Consider the following 13390-nt stretch of genomic DNA (forward strand, 5'->3'; position numbering starts at 1 on the left):
CGGTATAATGACACTATGGACGAAACATACAAATAACATGTTCTTGAGCAATCAAAGAAAATTAAGGTTGTGATATAAAACAAAAATGCGCAGGGGCTTAAACCAAGTTGTATGGTAGCCTTCCCATTTTCAGTTCCATCCTGGGGAATCAGATTTTTACTCATAAAGCAGTGTAACTGCTCTTCGAATTCAGTACTTGAACACCTTTGTGAGCAAAAACAACTCAATTTATATAGTCTGACCAAACGCAGAACGTTTTGAATATTTGAAGGGGGGGGGGGGGGTCGGAGGTTGTGGGGAAGACAAGTTTGGAACTTCACAAGGCAAAGTGTTGGTGGGTCGATCTCACAAGAGCGAACTGAGATTAACCCAATGAGCTCCTGAGGGTACAGTACTGATAATCACAAATAAACAACAATGTAGACTTCTCTCCTCTGAACTAGGTGGACTGTTGTGTGAGAAGCAAGCAGTGGTGAGAGGCAATGTAAACAGCTGCGGTGGTTGTTGTGAGAAGCCACAGGCAAATATTGCTGTACATTTTTTGATCATTTCCCTGCAATAACCCGCCAGTTCACACATACAGATTTAACTGTAGCATCATGAGACTTACTCAAATTCTTCATTGATCTGTTTCAGGGAAGATTCTGCATCACCCTTTCAGATAACAGCACACAATGATCTCCTTGAAATGGAGAATTCCTGGCACTTGACAAGAGTGTACATGCCTGCCTAATGTGCTCTTCAGTGTTTTGTTGAGATAGGCAGTAAATGCAATGGTATGAAACCAACAAAATGCACAACACTGAAGCTCAGGCACCTTTCTATTAGTTAAAGCAACACAGGTGAGGGGCGACTATGTCAAGGTTAGCTAAGTGGATCAACCTATAATTGGGATAGAAGCATATTAGGCAAGAAGACAGCATTAGCTTAGCTTTGTTCATCCGCTCTGCCACTTCATATGATTTCTTCAAATGAGAGCCAACAACTTCATTAGGAAGAAATCAACCAAATGTACCAAACAAACATACCACTTTGCATAGTTGGTAATGTATTCTCCATTCATCACCTTTCATGAAATGTATCAGTCGTGGAGATCAATGAGCTATATGGGTTTAAAACGCTCTAATGCAGTGCTTCACAAATGTTTTAGAAACATGACACTTCTTAGAACGACATACTTTCGTGACAGTCTCTCTTTAGTGGACGAGGGAGGGTGCGTTTTTCTAATGTCACTAAAACATCATGTGGTAATGCACTGTCATTTATAGACAACATTTTTCACTCAAAGTTGCACGGACGTACAGTTTTACTGATAAAACTATACTGCACACGTGTGGAACTCATGTTTCAGTGAAAATTTATAATTTGTGCATCATCTAGTAAAGAGTCTGGATTTTTTTCATCCTATTAAAATCTGTTTGTATCACACATCATGTTCATAAAAAAGGGTGCTTTATTTTTGCTTTAACTGCTGAATAACAGTTCATTTACAGTCATTTAAATGTCGCCATATTAAAAAAATACATCCTGCAGCCTTTCCTTTAATTCTCTGTGACCCAGGAAGATTGGCAAATAATTTGCCTTAATTTTGTTTCTATGACTAAAAAGTGCGAGCTTATAAACCCCCCAATCCCCATGTTAAAAAATAGGCAGCAAACTGCCCGAAGCATAGCCAGACATTTGACCTCTATGTCTTTGAAGAGCAGAAAATATATGAAACACAGAATTTAAAGGCATCTTTATTTATTGCTTGTAATTTCACAACCCACTTAAAATCGGCTCGCGACTTACAGTTTGGGAAATCCTGCTCTAAGGAAATCCAGTCCACCCACAAAGTTTGACAAGTAATTCGGAGGCCATGAACAGGGTTGAGGGGAAAACACATTAGTTAGTGATATGCAGGCAAATAAAAGCTATGTGCAGCATGATTTTCAGATTATATCAAAAAGCTCTGCAATCCTTTAACGGTAACCACCCAGCTTTGCCAGCACATTGGTAACATCCCCAACAGATGGACTGGGGACTGGGGAAGGACTTTGGTTCTTCAGCATGCAAAAAAGCCTTGGTGTTCGAAGCAGCAGGTTAGAATAATCCCGAACGAATGCATCTCTTTTAAAGTCCAACGTGCACCAGTGGGTGCACTACAGAACTCAAGATATGGGACCTGAAAAGCAAGGAAAGAATCATTCTGTCCAGTATGTCTGAAGCACAGACCATTGAGGGTTTTGTTTGGTATTGACAAAAGCCATTACACACCTTCCCACCCCCTGCCACACCCCCCGACAGTCCATTGAATGGAAAGCTGTCCGTCCATTTTATAATCAAAAATGTCACCCTTTAACATACTGAATAGAGCTGTCAATTAGCAATGTACGATTCACGTCTGCAGTCAGCAAGATGTTGCTACACTACAACGTTTAATCCAGTTGAGCTAGAAATATTTTTGCTGAAACCATCATGTCATGCAGCATATCGTGAGCTATGTCACAGATGTGGCAAATACATATTTACACACAAAAGGCTGCAGAATCTAATTTTTCAGAGACCCTGGTAGTAGATTTGACCTGTACTATGTTGTTCTAAAGGACTGTTTCCTAATAGAAAGATGTGTAGCTGAAGGTCCTGCGATTGTAGGAGAAAACAACTTGAAACAGAGCGAGTTTCACAAACTGACAATGCAGCGAATCAATGAAGCACAAATGCAATCACAAAAGGTTTGTACAAGTAATTATGTTTTCAGTTAAGCGCAAAAAAAATAGTTTCACACACCATTTTATGCAAAGATCTCGAAAGCACAATTTAACAAAACCGCACTTTTGTGCTTCCAAGCAAGGCAGAATGCAGTCATAAGCTGTTGGTGAATAATATCAATTTTGAAGAAGGTCTGCAAGAACGTGTAGTTTTATAACACTGGGATAACTCTTGTATTCATGTGTTAAAATACCAAACTAGTTCCATAGTAATGCCTCAAACAGTTGCATAATGAAGTCAAATATACATTTCCTTGCCATATAGTTTTGCCCTTCACTGCTGCACATTTTCAGTGGCCCTGGCTATAGGCCAATGGTGCCTATGTAGGTCCTGTACTTGATCGGCTCTCTGGCCGATTTTCAGAATGCCCACATGCAATTTGCATAGAGTCAGAAAATACACAACTTAATGAAATTGAAGTAATTTGCGTAGTCTATATTATCCTGTGTTTAACAACCCTTCTATAGGCTAGTAGATTTGCAACATGTGCTACTTAGATGGTCACATCTACAAAGTTTTCAGAACCATCATATTCCACATTGAAACAAACTAATGACAACGTTCCAAAACACAATCAGCATTTCGTGCCATTAGTCCTTGTAAAACGATTTCAATGAGTCCACATGCCAGACCCTGCACGAGCAGTCAGGAGCCACCTTACAGGAGCCACCTTTCAATAGCCCAACCAGTATTAATACTTCTCTCACAAGACACAGGAAATAAAGGAAAACACAAGAAAGAAAAAATAGCTTTCACAAATTGCTTTAGAACATTCCCTTGTGCTATATTCAAAGTCGCTGAGATAAATAAAAATAAAGGGGACAATTAGGAAAGCAAAAAAACAGAGAAAGTTGGAACAACACGAATGCCCAGCACTGGAATAGGTTAAGAGTTAGCGTGAAAAATAAAACTAGGAAATATCAACCCAAAAAGTAATATTTTGCCGAGTTCAAATATGGTAGGCAAATACAATTTTTTTCTGCAGGATTCAGGAATCGTGGCTCTGCTAATACTTTATAACCCACCCAGGTAAATAGGTCCTCATTAAAGGAAAACTCCGAGGACTACACTGCATTTTCTCTCAGGGTAGGTCAAGTGAGAAGTGCATAGGACAATAATAAAATAAAAATCGAAATGACGATTGGTCCGAAAAACTCACCAACTGATGGCTGAGGCCCTGAAATGAAAGTGAGGCCAACCATTTACATAAAAGGTTGCTGTACAATCTTGAAAGGCATGTTATCCAGTTATTTCTTACGAAAAGCCAAGAGTATCCAATATCAACTGTGAAAGAATCAATAAACATGATCGATTTAACTCTGAAGAAGGAATCCTCCATGTAGAAATTTGTTTCTTCAGAAACCATGGACATATCCTGACACCTAAGCGTTCTCCAGCACAAAATCACAAGTTTAACAAAACCGCTGATCCAGTGCAATTTTTAAGGGTCATTTCTTCAAATTACTATTCAAAGTCGTTGGAAAAGTTGCTGATCCTCAGGAAACCCCTTCAATGCTTTTGATGAGAACAGAAAGAAGCTCCATTAACGCAGATATTTGGCTCTCCATCAGGAACATGCAGAACTATGTCCAGTCACTGTCCATCAGGAACATGCAGAACTACAGGGAGTGCAGAATTATTAGGCAAATGAGTATTTTGACCACATCATCCTCTTTATGCATGTTGTCTTACTCCAAGCTGTATAGGCTCGAAAGCCTACTACCAATTAAGCATATTAGGTGATGTGCATCTCTGTAATGAGAAGGGGTGTGGTCTAATGACATCAACATCCTATATCAGGTGTGCATAATTATTAGGCAACTTCCTTTCCTTTGGCAAAATGGGTCAAAAGAAGGACTTGACAGGCTCAGAAAAGTCAAAAATAGTGAGATCTCTTGCAGAGGGATGCAGCACTCTTAAAATTGCAAAGCTTCTGAAGCGTGATCATCGAACAATCAAGCGTTTCATTCAAAATAGTCAACAGGGTCGCAAGAAGCGTGTGGAAAAACCAAGGCGCAAAATAACTGCCCATGAACTGAGAAAAGTCAAGCGTGCAGCTGCCACGATGCCACTTGCCACCAGTTTGGCCATATTTCAGAGCTGCAACATCACTGGAGTGCCCAAAAGCACAAGGTGTGCAATACTCAGAGACATGGCCAAGGTAAGAAAGGCTGAAAGACGACCACCACTGAACAAGACACACAAGCTGAAACGTCAAGACTGGGCCAAGAAATATCTCAAGACTGATTTTTCTAAGGTTTTATGGACTGATGAAATGAGAGTGAGTCTTGATGGGCCAGATGGATGGGCCCGTGGCTGGATTGGTAAAGGGCAGAGAGCTCCAGTCCGACTCAGACGCCAGCAAGGTGGAGGTGGAGTACTGGTTTGAGCTGGTATCATCAAAGATGAGCTTGTGGGGCCTTTTCAGGTTGAGGATGGAGTCAAGCTCAACTCCCAGTCCTACTGCCAGTTCCTGGAAGACACCTTCTTCAAGCAGTGGTACAGGAAGAAGTCTGCATCCTTCAAGAAAAACATGATTTTCATGCAGGACAATGCTCCATCACACGCGTCCAAGTACTCCACAGCGTGGCTGGCAAGAAAGGGTATAAAAGAAGGAAATCTAATGACATGGCCTCCTTGTTCACCTGATCTGAACCCCATAGAGAACCTGTGGTCCATCATCAAATGTGAGATTTACAAGGAGGGAAAACAGTACAACTCTCTGAACAGTGTCTGGGAGGCTGTGGTTGCTGCTGCACGCAATGTTGATGGTGAACAGATCAAAACACTGACAGAATCCATGGATGGCAGGCTTTTGAGTGTCCTTGCAAAGAAAGGTGGCTATATTGGTCACTGATTTGTTTTTGTTTTGTTTTTGAATGTCAGAAATGTATATTTGTGAATGTTGAGATGTTATTTTGGTTTCACTGGTAATAATTAATAATTGAAATGGGTATATATTTTTTTTTGTTAAGTTGCCTAATAATTATGCACAGTAATAGTCACCTGCACACACATATATCCCCCTAACATAGCTAAAACTAAAAACAAACTAAAAACTACTTCCAAAAATATTCAGCTTTGATATTAATGAGTTTTTTGGGTTCATTGAGAACATGGTTGTTGTTCAATAATAAAATTAATCCTCAAAAATACAACTTGCCTAATAATTCTGCACTCCCTGTATGTCCAGTCACTGCCCACAATCATTAACTTACCTCATTCTCAGCCACACCTATAACCTCAACGTTGACTATGGAAGCTACTGGTAACGAGGGGAGCTAGTGGGCTGACCTTTGTATCTTGCTGCGACCATTCTTCAACCAAGCTGCGCAAGAACAAACAGCAGGTGCCAAGAACATAACAGCCTACTTGAAACCTCTCATTCACAAGCAAGATCTCAGAGTGATTATGTTACTGACAACACTGAGCTTTTGTAGGGGCATGCATCCTGCTCCACGACAGTCAATGAAGATAAGATGTTGACCAGTCATTGACACCTACATCAGTTCTTAAATCCCACCATGCCACAACCCCTTGCCCCCAGAGGATTTTCTCCCGCCTGGACGCAAACCAACCAAGATGAGCCATTTCACAGATGCAGTGAACAAATAATGATTTCCCACATTAAAGATTTGGAGAGGGGAGTAATTTCCAAACCCAAAATGTACTTGATTAATATTCCTGCATACTGAGGTCAAAAAACCTGTTGCAAATGTATATAGATCTGTATACAGATAGTGCAGTTTCCCTCACAGTGAAGGATAATCCAACAACCATTCATGTCTCCAGGTACTTTGAACCCGTTAGATGAAGGACTTTTTATATGCGTTAACAGATCAAAACCAGAAGGAGTTCTGAATGAGACCAGAACCAAAGAATCCACAGATGTTCCCTTGACCGAATGCCGCAGGAGGTACCCATTCACCATCGGCCATATTAAAGTCAGGAGGCTGTGAACCATGTTCAATGTTGATTTTTTCTTCCATTTTTGACTGCAGAAGCAAGCTATTGAGCCCTTATGGCTCTTCAGTTTTCCTTTCTACACTGTCCTCATTACAGTCCATTCAGTGCTGAAGGGAGCTAAACCTCTTTAGGAAGGTCTTGCCTTCTCTCAATTCTAATCACCAAAAATACTTTCAGAGGAGTTTTGGCTCTCCCAGGTTTAGACAGATCCAATAAAGTCTTGGTTAGTCTAACCAATAAGCAGATCCAATGTGCACTGAACAAGTGGGCCAAACCTCACTTCAACCTGAAGTAGCATACTGCTCAGACTTTTTATCACCTCCGCGTTTTTCCAAAAAGTTCTTTGCATCATTCTCATGGGCTTCTGGGAGAAAAGGCATCATCTATCTCTAAAACATTACATCACATTTGTGATCCAGTATGAACTGCTGAGTTGTACCTCCTTAAACAAGCAAACAAATTTGAGGTGGGAGAAACACAAAAGAGGAACAACATGCCCATGGTGCAGAGTTATGAAAAACCTGACCCAAACACTACTGTAATAACGAAAAGACCAGATGTTCACGAGAGCTTTAAGCATGATCTTAAACGTCTTCCACCAAATAAATCCCTGCACAGGACCACAAGGCTCTGTACCAGTCCTACTAGCTGGCTAATCAGAAAAGACACTCATTTACAACTAGTTTATGCCCAAAAGAACAACTGGATATTTGTGAGACGTGCCATGAACATTTCCACTTCTCAAGGTTGGCAGATCAACGCCAACAACCCAAAGTCTACTGTCCATGAGTTTACTTGAGCCTGTAAAGCCAAATTTACTGCAGGATATAAGAACCTTTTAAAAAAATAAAAAAATAAAAAGAGTGGTCCAAAGCAGCAGTTTCACACAAATAACACATCTTTTCGTCATTGCCAGTGCCCTACTGGCAGCGGTGCATCAGCCACTAGCTCTTTCCCAACACAATGAGAAGCTCCGATCAGCTATAAATATAGGTCATTATCCACGCTACCTCCCACATGCAAGAATGCCAGCAATAGTAAAACTTATGTAGATGTTTACCAAGAGAGACCTAAAAGGGGTGCTTCTTCCACTGCGCTGCCAAAGCTAAAGAGCTAACATTTTGATGCCTGCAATGGGTGATCAAGAACGTCAACAATGGCATTCACCACTATCCATATGAGTGTAAGTGTACCAAGAGGCTTCAAAATAAAAGCGGGGTTAAACGGATATAAAAAGATTCTCTGCCTTTCAGAATTGTAACCACGTTGCAAAGGAGGACTATTTTCCTACAAATACTCAGATGGATCCAAAGCAAACTGCTTGAGCTGGGCAGAGGGTAGGAAAGACATGTTCTGCACAACTCTGGTACAACCTCAATGCAAAATAGCTTGAAGGTTTTTTCCCCCCTTATGTCAAAATTGTATGTAGATGTCCTCTTTTCAAAGCTTTGAATAAATACTACACCACGTCATTACGTTTAAGGGTGAGTGAGATAAAAATAAAAAAAAGAAATTGCTCAAGTTGAATATTTTCCCGCCTGTTGCTAAGGGGGGTGGACACATTGTGAGGACATTTGAAAAAGTCAAAATGTCACACAGGCTATCACACCAAAACTGATATTTTCCACAGCGGCTGTAATCCAACAAATGAACAATACTTTGACAAGGATTGTGTCAGAAGTGTGCTCTTTCCAATAAAGTGCTGGGGATGAGTAATTTCAAAAACATCAGCAGAAGAGTATTGCTCAGTTAGAACTAGTTTTGCTGCCTTAACCTCATTTCAAGTGCAGAAGGGAAAGAAACTGGACTTGTCTGCAGTTGAAGAGAATAATTAAGTCATTAAGACGTTTACAAAGTTGACAGCTAGTCCAAAAGTCACTGCAGATACTGTCAAAATGAGAGAAGCTTCGGCTGGCTTTAATGAAAGTAGCACAGAGCGCATTAGCCACCTAGAGGTAAATAGGTGCTAAATACCTAAAAAAAAATAATATATATATATATATATAGAGAGAGAGAGAGAGACTCTAAAGGCTTCTTTTGAGGCAGATAACAAAACAGAGTTATTTACTCTGTTACAGAAGTTCCTGTATATGCACAGACATAAGACATTGATACAAATACTGCAATACATTCGAATCTATCCCCAAGTAAAAAATAAACTGCTAGAAACTAGTAGTGGTCTGTTATTTTTTAATCAACTTGGCCATCAACCAGCATATCATCTTAGACAATTAAAAAATAAAACGGTATCAAAATTGAGCTTAACTAATAAGCAACAGCTGAAACTGACTCAGCCAGGAATTGGGCTGAGGATTACACAAGTATTTGTCATAAAGAACAGTGCTGATGTTCGCAGTTGAGGAGTTCAATTTGCATGAAACTGTGACAGCAACCATTCCGCCGCACAGAACTTGCACTATTCATAAAACTATAAACAGTAAATGAAAAAACACCCAGTTAAACGAAAATGATGACTGTGTCTTTAAGCAACAAAACCGGGACATTCAGCCATTCTTTTATGGGTGCATGAATTCAGACACACTAAGCAAGCTTAAGCTAACTTTATGTGGCCCAATAGGTCTTCCATTTAGTTCACGAAGGGCAGCAATAGCTTCTTCATAACTTTCAAGTGAAGGGATAGCAATTCCCGTTGGCAAACCTTGTTTTGTGTACGCTGTGGTTACAGAATCGGGCATCACTCCATAACCATAGAGGAAATCTAAGATTTCCTTAACTGTAACTGTATAAGGAACATTCTTTAATCTTATTTTTGTTACGCCACCAGCAAAATCATTAATGCCCTGATTGGTAAACCTTTCTTCAGGAAATCTGCCCACTCTTGCCCTGCCAAACGTGCCAGCTTTAAAGTTAAGGGTGGTCAGGGTCTTCTAAAATGATCAGATGGGGCATTAAAGGCTTCTGGCCCACTCCTGAAATCAGGGGCACGTAAATAAACTGAACGCAAATAGTCCTTTCCACCATACGGTGATGGTGTGTGGTCTTGACCCTTTGATTTCAGTCCTGAAAAAGCCTTCAGACCAAACTCCTCCATCTGTTTTGCAGAGATACTCCTCAACAGGACCTCTGTTACCAAGAATCTACATCTGTAAAGATATTCAGCATTCTTTGCATGTTCTTCAGAAGAACATTTCACCAATGCTTCTCCGAGCTCCACACCTTTATCATCAGTTAACAAGTAGACGTCATCTTCATGTACATTAAAGCCAACAAAGAACTTCTGTACTTCAAGTTTTGTAACATCAAATGGAAAGTTTCTTATGTTCATACATATTCTTGAGCCAGGATTTGCATCAAAATGTGTTTCTGGAAAATTATCTTCTCTTTGCCTCTCTTTAGCAGCAGCCCGTTTCCTCTCGAAAGCTTCAAAATCTTCAATCATCTCCAACATAGATTTCCTAGAAATGGCATATATGTATTCTCGCTGATCATTGAACATTTCCTTGTGAAACTCAAGAGCTCTATTATAATCGGATTCATTCTTAAACAAGACAAACGCATCCATTGTATTGTGTTTTGTGGATATAATTTTGATTTGGGTGTCTGCCAAATCAAAACTTTTTAAAAACTTTCTTATAGATCTCATCTCTGTTTGTACAGGCACATTTTTCATGTGAATGTAAAACTCCAGACTAGAGGGAGAATGAGATCACATATGTTTCCTTGGAGGAGACCTCGATTCTGTATGGTGTTTTGCATACAGGTCTCTCTGTGGTGTTCTCTCTATACTTCTAATACGAGGTGGCTTTGGGTGATTTGTTAAAACCCCACCAAAATGTATCCACTGTTCTTCAGAGGATGGACTGACCTTCACAAATCTTGCACCTATATACTCACTATTGCGCTTCAGTCCTTCAATTGCATCTTTGTTTGTAGCAAATTTTACTATTCCACTGCCATTTCTACGACCATCTGGGTGTCTTAGAAGCATAATGTCATCAAGATGAAGACCATGAAAGAAGGTATGTACTTCCTCTTCAGTAACCGTGTACGGCATTCCTGCTAGATGCACATACTGAAGATTTTTTTAAATGAAGGTCTTCATTTCTGCCGAATTACCACCATAATTCATTTTAGATGCACTAGTATTAATGGGGCGAGCACCATTGGTATCAATGCCCCTCTCTGGACGACTTGGATAGTCAGTTGAATGTACCCCTTTTGTCATAGCAGTGACTGCATTTGAAGGAATACCGGCTCCAGATGAACTGGATCCCTTACGCATTCCTCTGTCACTATTTCGATTTGATTCTACTGTGTGCTGAATTTCCGCCTTACTGCTAAGAAATAGCTGTATTGTGGATTTCTTGATAATCCCTCCTGTACGGCCCATGGCACACCTTGCATCTTCATCTGTTGCAAATATAATGAAAGCTTCACCACGTTCGCCACCAATAATATACACCCCTCCATCAGGAATATGCAATCCAGGGAAGAAATTACGAATATCTGCAGAACCCGCAACAACAGGAAGTCACTGTAAACAGATGACTACAGCCATGCTCAACAATTTCAGCTTCTCAATCACCTTCAGGTTACATCAAAATACTGACTTGGAACTTCTCTATCAAAACAAAAAGACATAAACTTGTGTTGCCATTCATTAGTAGCTGCATATGCCCACTCAGGACCTGTGTATCGTCAATTTGCTATTCTCTTTCTTTTCAACTTTCGTTCACCACTTAATTCTCCTTCACTTAGCTCTTCCTTTCTCGTGGTATCCACTTCTTTTTCTATTGTTTCATTTATTACCAGCTCCTTTTTCTTTCCAATTTGCGATTCAGGCCAATTATCTGCTTTACTTGTTCCTTCTGTCAATATTCATCTCAAAATTGGACTCTTCTCTTTCTCTTCCTCTATATTGTTTTCTCTTGATGGACCTGCAACGGGCTCAGGAGGAGTCGAATCACCTTGTCTTTCACCCTCTCGGTCTGATACTTGTTCTGTCTGCTTTTCAGCAGTGTCTGTTTCTGGGAGAACCTCTGCTGAGCTAGGCTCTCCTGCTGTATCCGTTGAGATAGGCTCTTGCACACCCTCCTGTATCTCTTACAGGGGTGATAGACCCATCTTCCACAAGCTCTGGTTCAATTTCAGGCTCTGTTGACTCCTTTTCTGTTTCAGGTGTGGCAACCTGCTTTCCTGTTGTTGGTGCTCTCAACAATACATCTTCATGTTCCAGTGGACATACCACAATCTTTGTATGGCTTGCGTGTATCCAGTTCGGGAGTCCTAGACACTTCACAGCTGTTGTAGCTGTCAACACCACCTGGTAAGGACCCCTCCAACGTGGTTCCAAATAAGTCTTGCGAACGTGTTTCTTGACAACGACCCAGTCTCCGGCTCTTAGATTGTGACCTGAATCATGGTTGGGTGGCAGGGTGGTGGCCCGCACCTGCTGAAAAAAAGAGCGAACCACATCAGTCAGACTTTTGCAGTAGCCCAACACCATATCATCTGTAATGTTTATAAGTGCATTGGCTGGAACTGCTGGTAATATCATTGCTTTGCCCATGAGTATTTCATGGGGCGACAGCACTGTCTTCCTTTCAGGTGTGTTTCTCATTGACATCAACACCAAAGGTAACTCATTGGGCCATTTTAAATTCATAGCTGCAACATCTTTGCAATTCTTGATTTCAAGGTATCATCTGTTCCACTAGTCCTGATGCTTCAGGGCAATAGCTACAATGCAACTTTTGTTCGATGTTTAATGCTGCACATAAGAGTTTAATCACCTTGTTATTGACGTGAGTTGCCCTATCTGATTCTAAAGAGATCGGAAACCCGAAATGTGGTATCAACTCCCTAAGCAACAACTTTGCTACTGTGAGACTGTCATTTCTTCTTGTGGGGTATGCTCCAATCCAGTGACTAAAGATACACACAATCACCAACACATATTTCAAACCTCCACACGCAGGGATTTAAATGAAATCCAGTTGCATTCTGCTGAATGGACCTCCTGCTCTTCCAATATGGCTTAAATTCACCACAGAACCTTTTCCCACATTTAGTTGCTGGCAAACTATACAGCGATGACATACTGCCTCTGCTGCTTGCTTGAATTTAGGATTAAACCAGTCAATCTTGAACAACCTAACCATGGCATCCCTTCCAATAAGTGTCTGTCCATGGTAATAATGGGCCATTTGCATCAATAAACTATTAGGCAGGACTATCTGACCCTCCTCAGAAATCCAAATTTCCTCAGGTCTTTGGACACATTTTAACTTAACCCAGAGTCGTTTCTCTTCTTTGTCGACATTATCCTGCAATGTTTTTAAATCTTCCAGAGTATCAATCACTTTTAATGTGAAACTTGAGCAAGTACTGTCCTCCTCAGGCATTAATTCCCATTTATCTTTAAACGATATACAGTTCAATGCGCAAATCCTTGCACCTTGATCCGTATATCCATTTCCCAATGAGATGTAATCCTGTGCCTTCTGATGTGCATTGCATTTTACCACAGCAATTTCTTCAGGTAACTGTACTGCATACAACAACTCCTTTATCTTGTTGCCATTTCTTACTTGTGTACCAGTAGAGGTCAGGAAACCCCTTTGCAACCACAATTGACCAAAATCATGTACAATTCCAAATCCATATTGACTGTCAGTATAAATTGTGACTCTCAGTCTTGCAGAAACATGGC

General features: G+C 40.5%; 1 pseudogene; it reads right to left on the minus strand.

The window, feature by feature from the left end:
* Window positions 1–9233: 9233 nt before the first annotated feature.
* LOC138283652 (RNA-binding protein 12B-A-like) lies at window positions 9234–11236 on the minus strand (annotated as a pseudogene).
* Between the last annotated feature and the right edge of the window lie 2154 nt (window positions 11237–13390).

This window comes from Pleurodeles waltl, chromosome 3_1, assembly GCF_031143425.1.
Source record: "Pleurodeles waltl isolate 20211129_DDA chromosome 3_1, aPleWal1.hap1.20221129, whole genome shotgun sequence".
NCBI lineage: Eukaryota > Metazoa > Chordata > Amphibia > Caudata > Salamandridae > Pleurodeles > Pleurodeles waltl.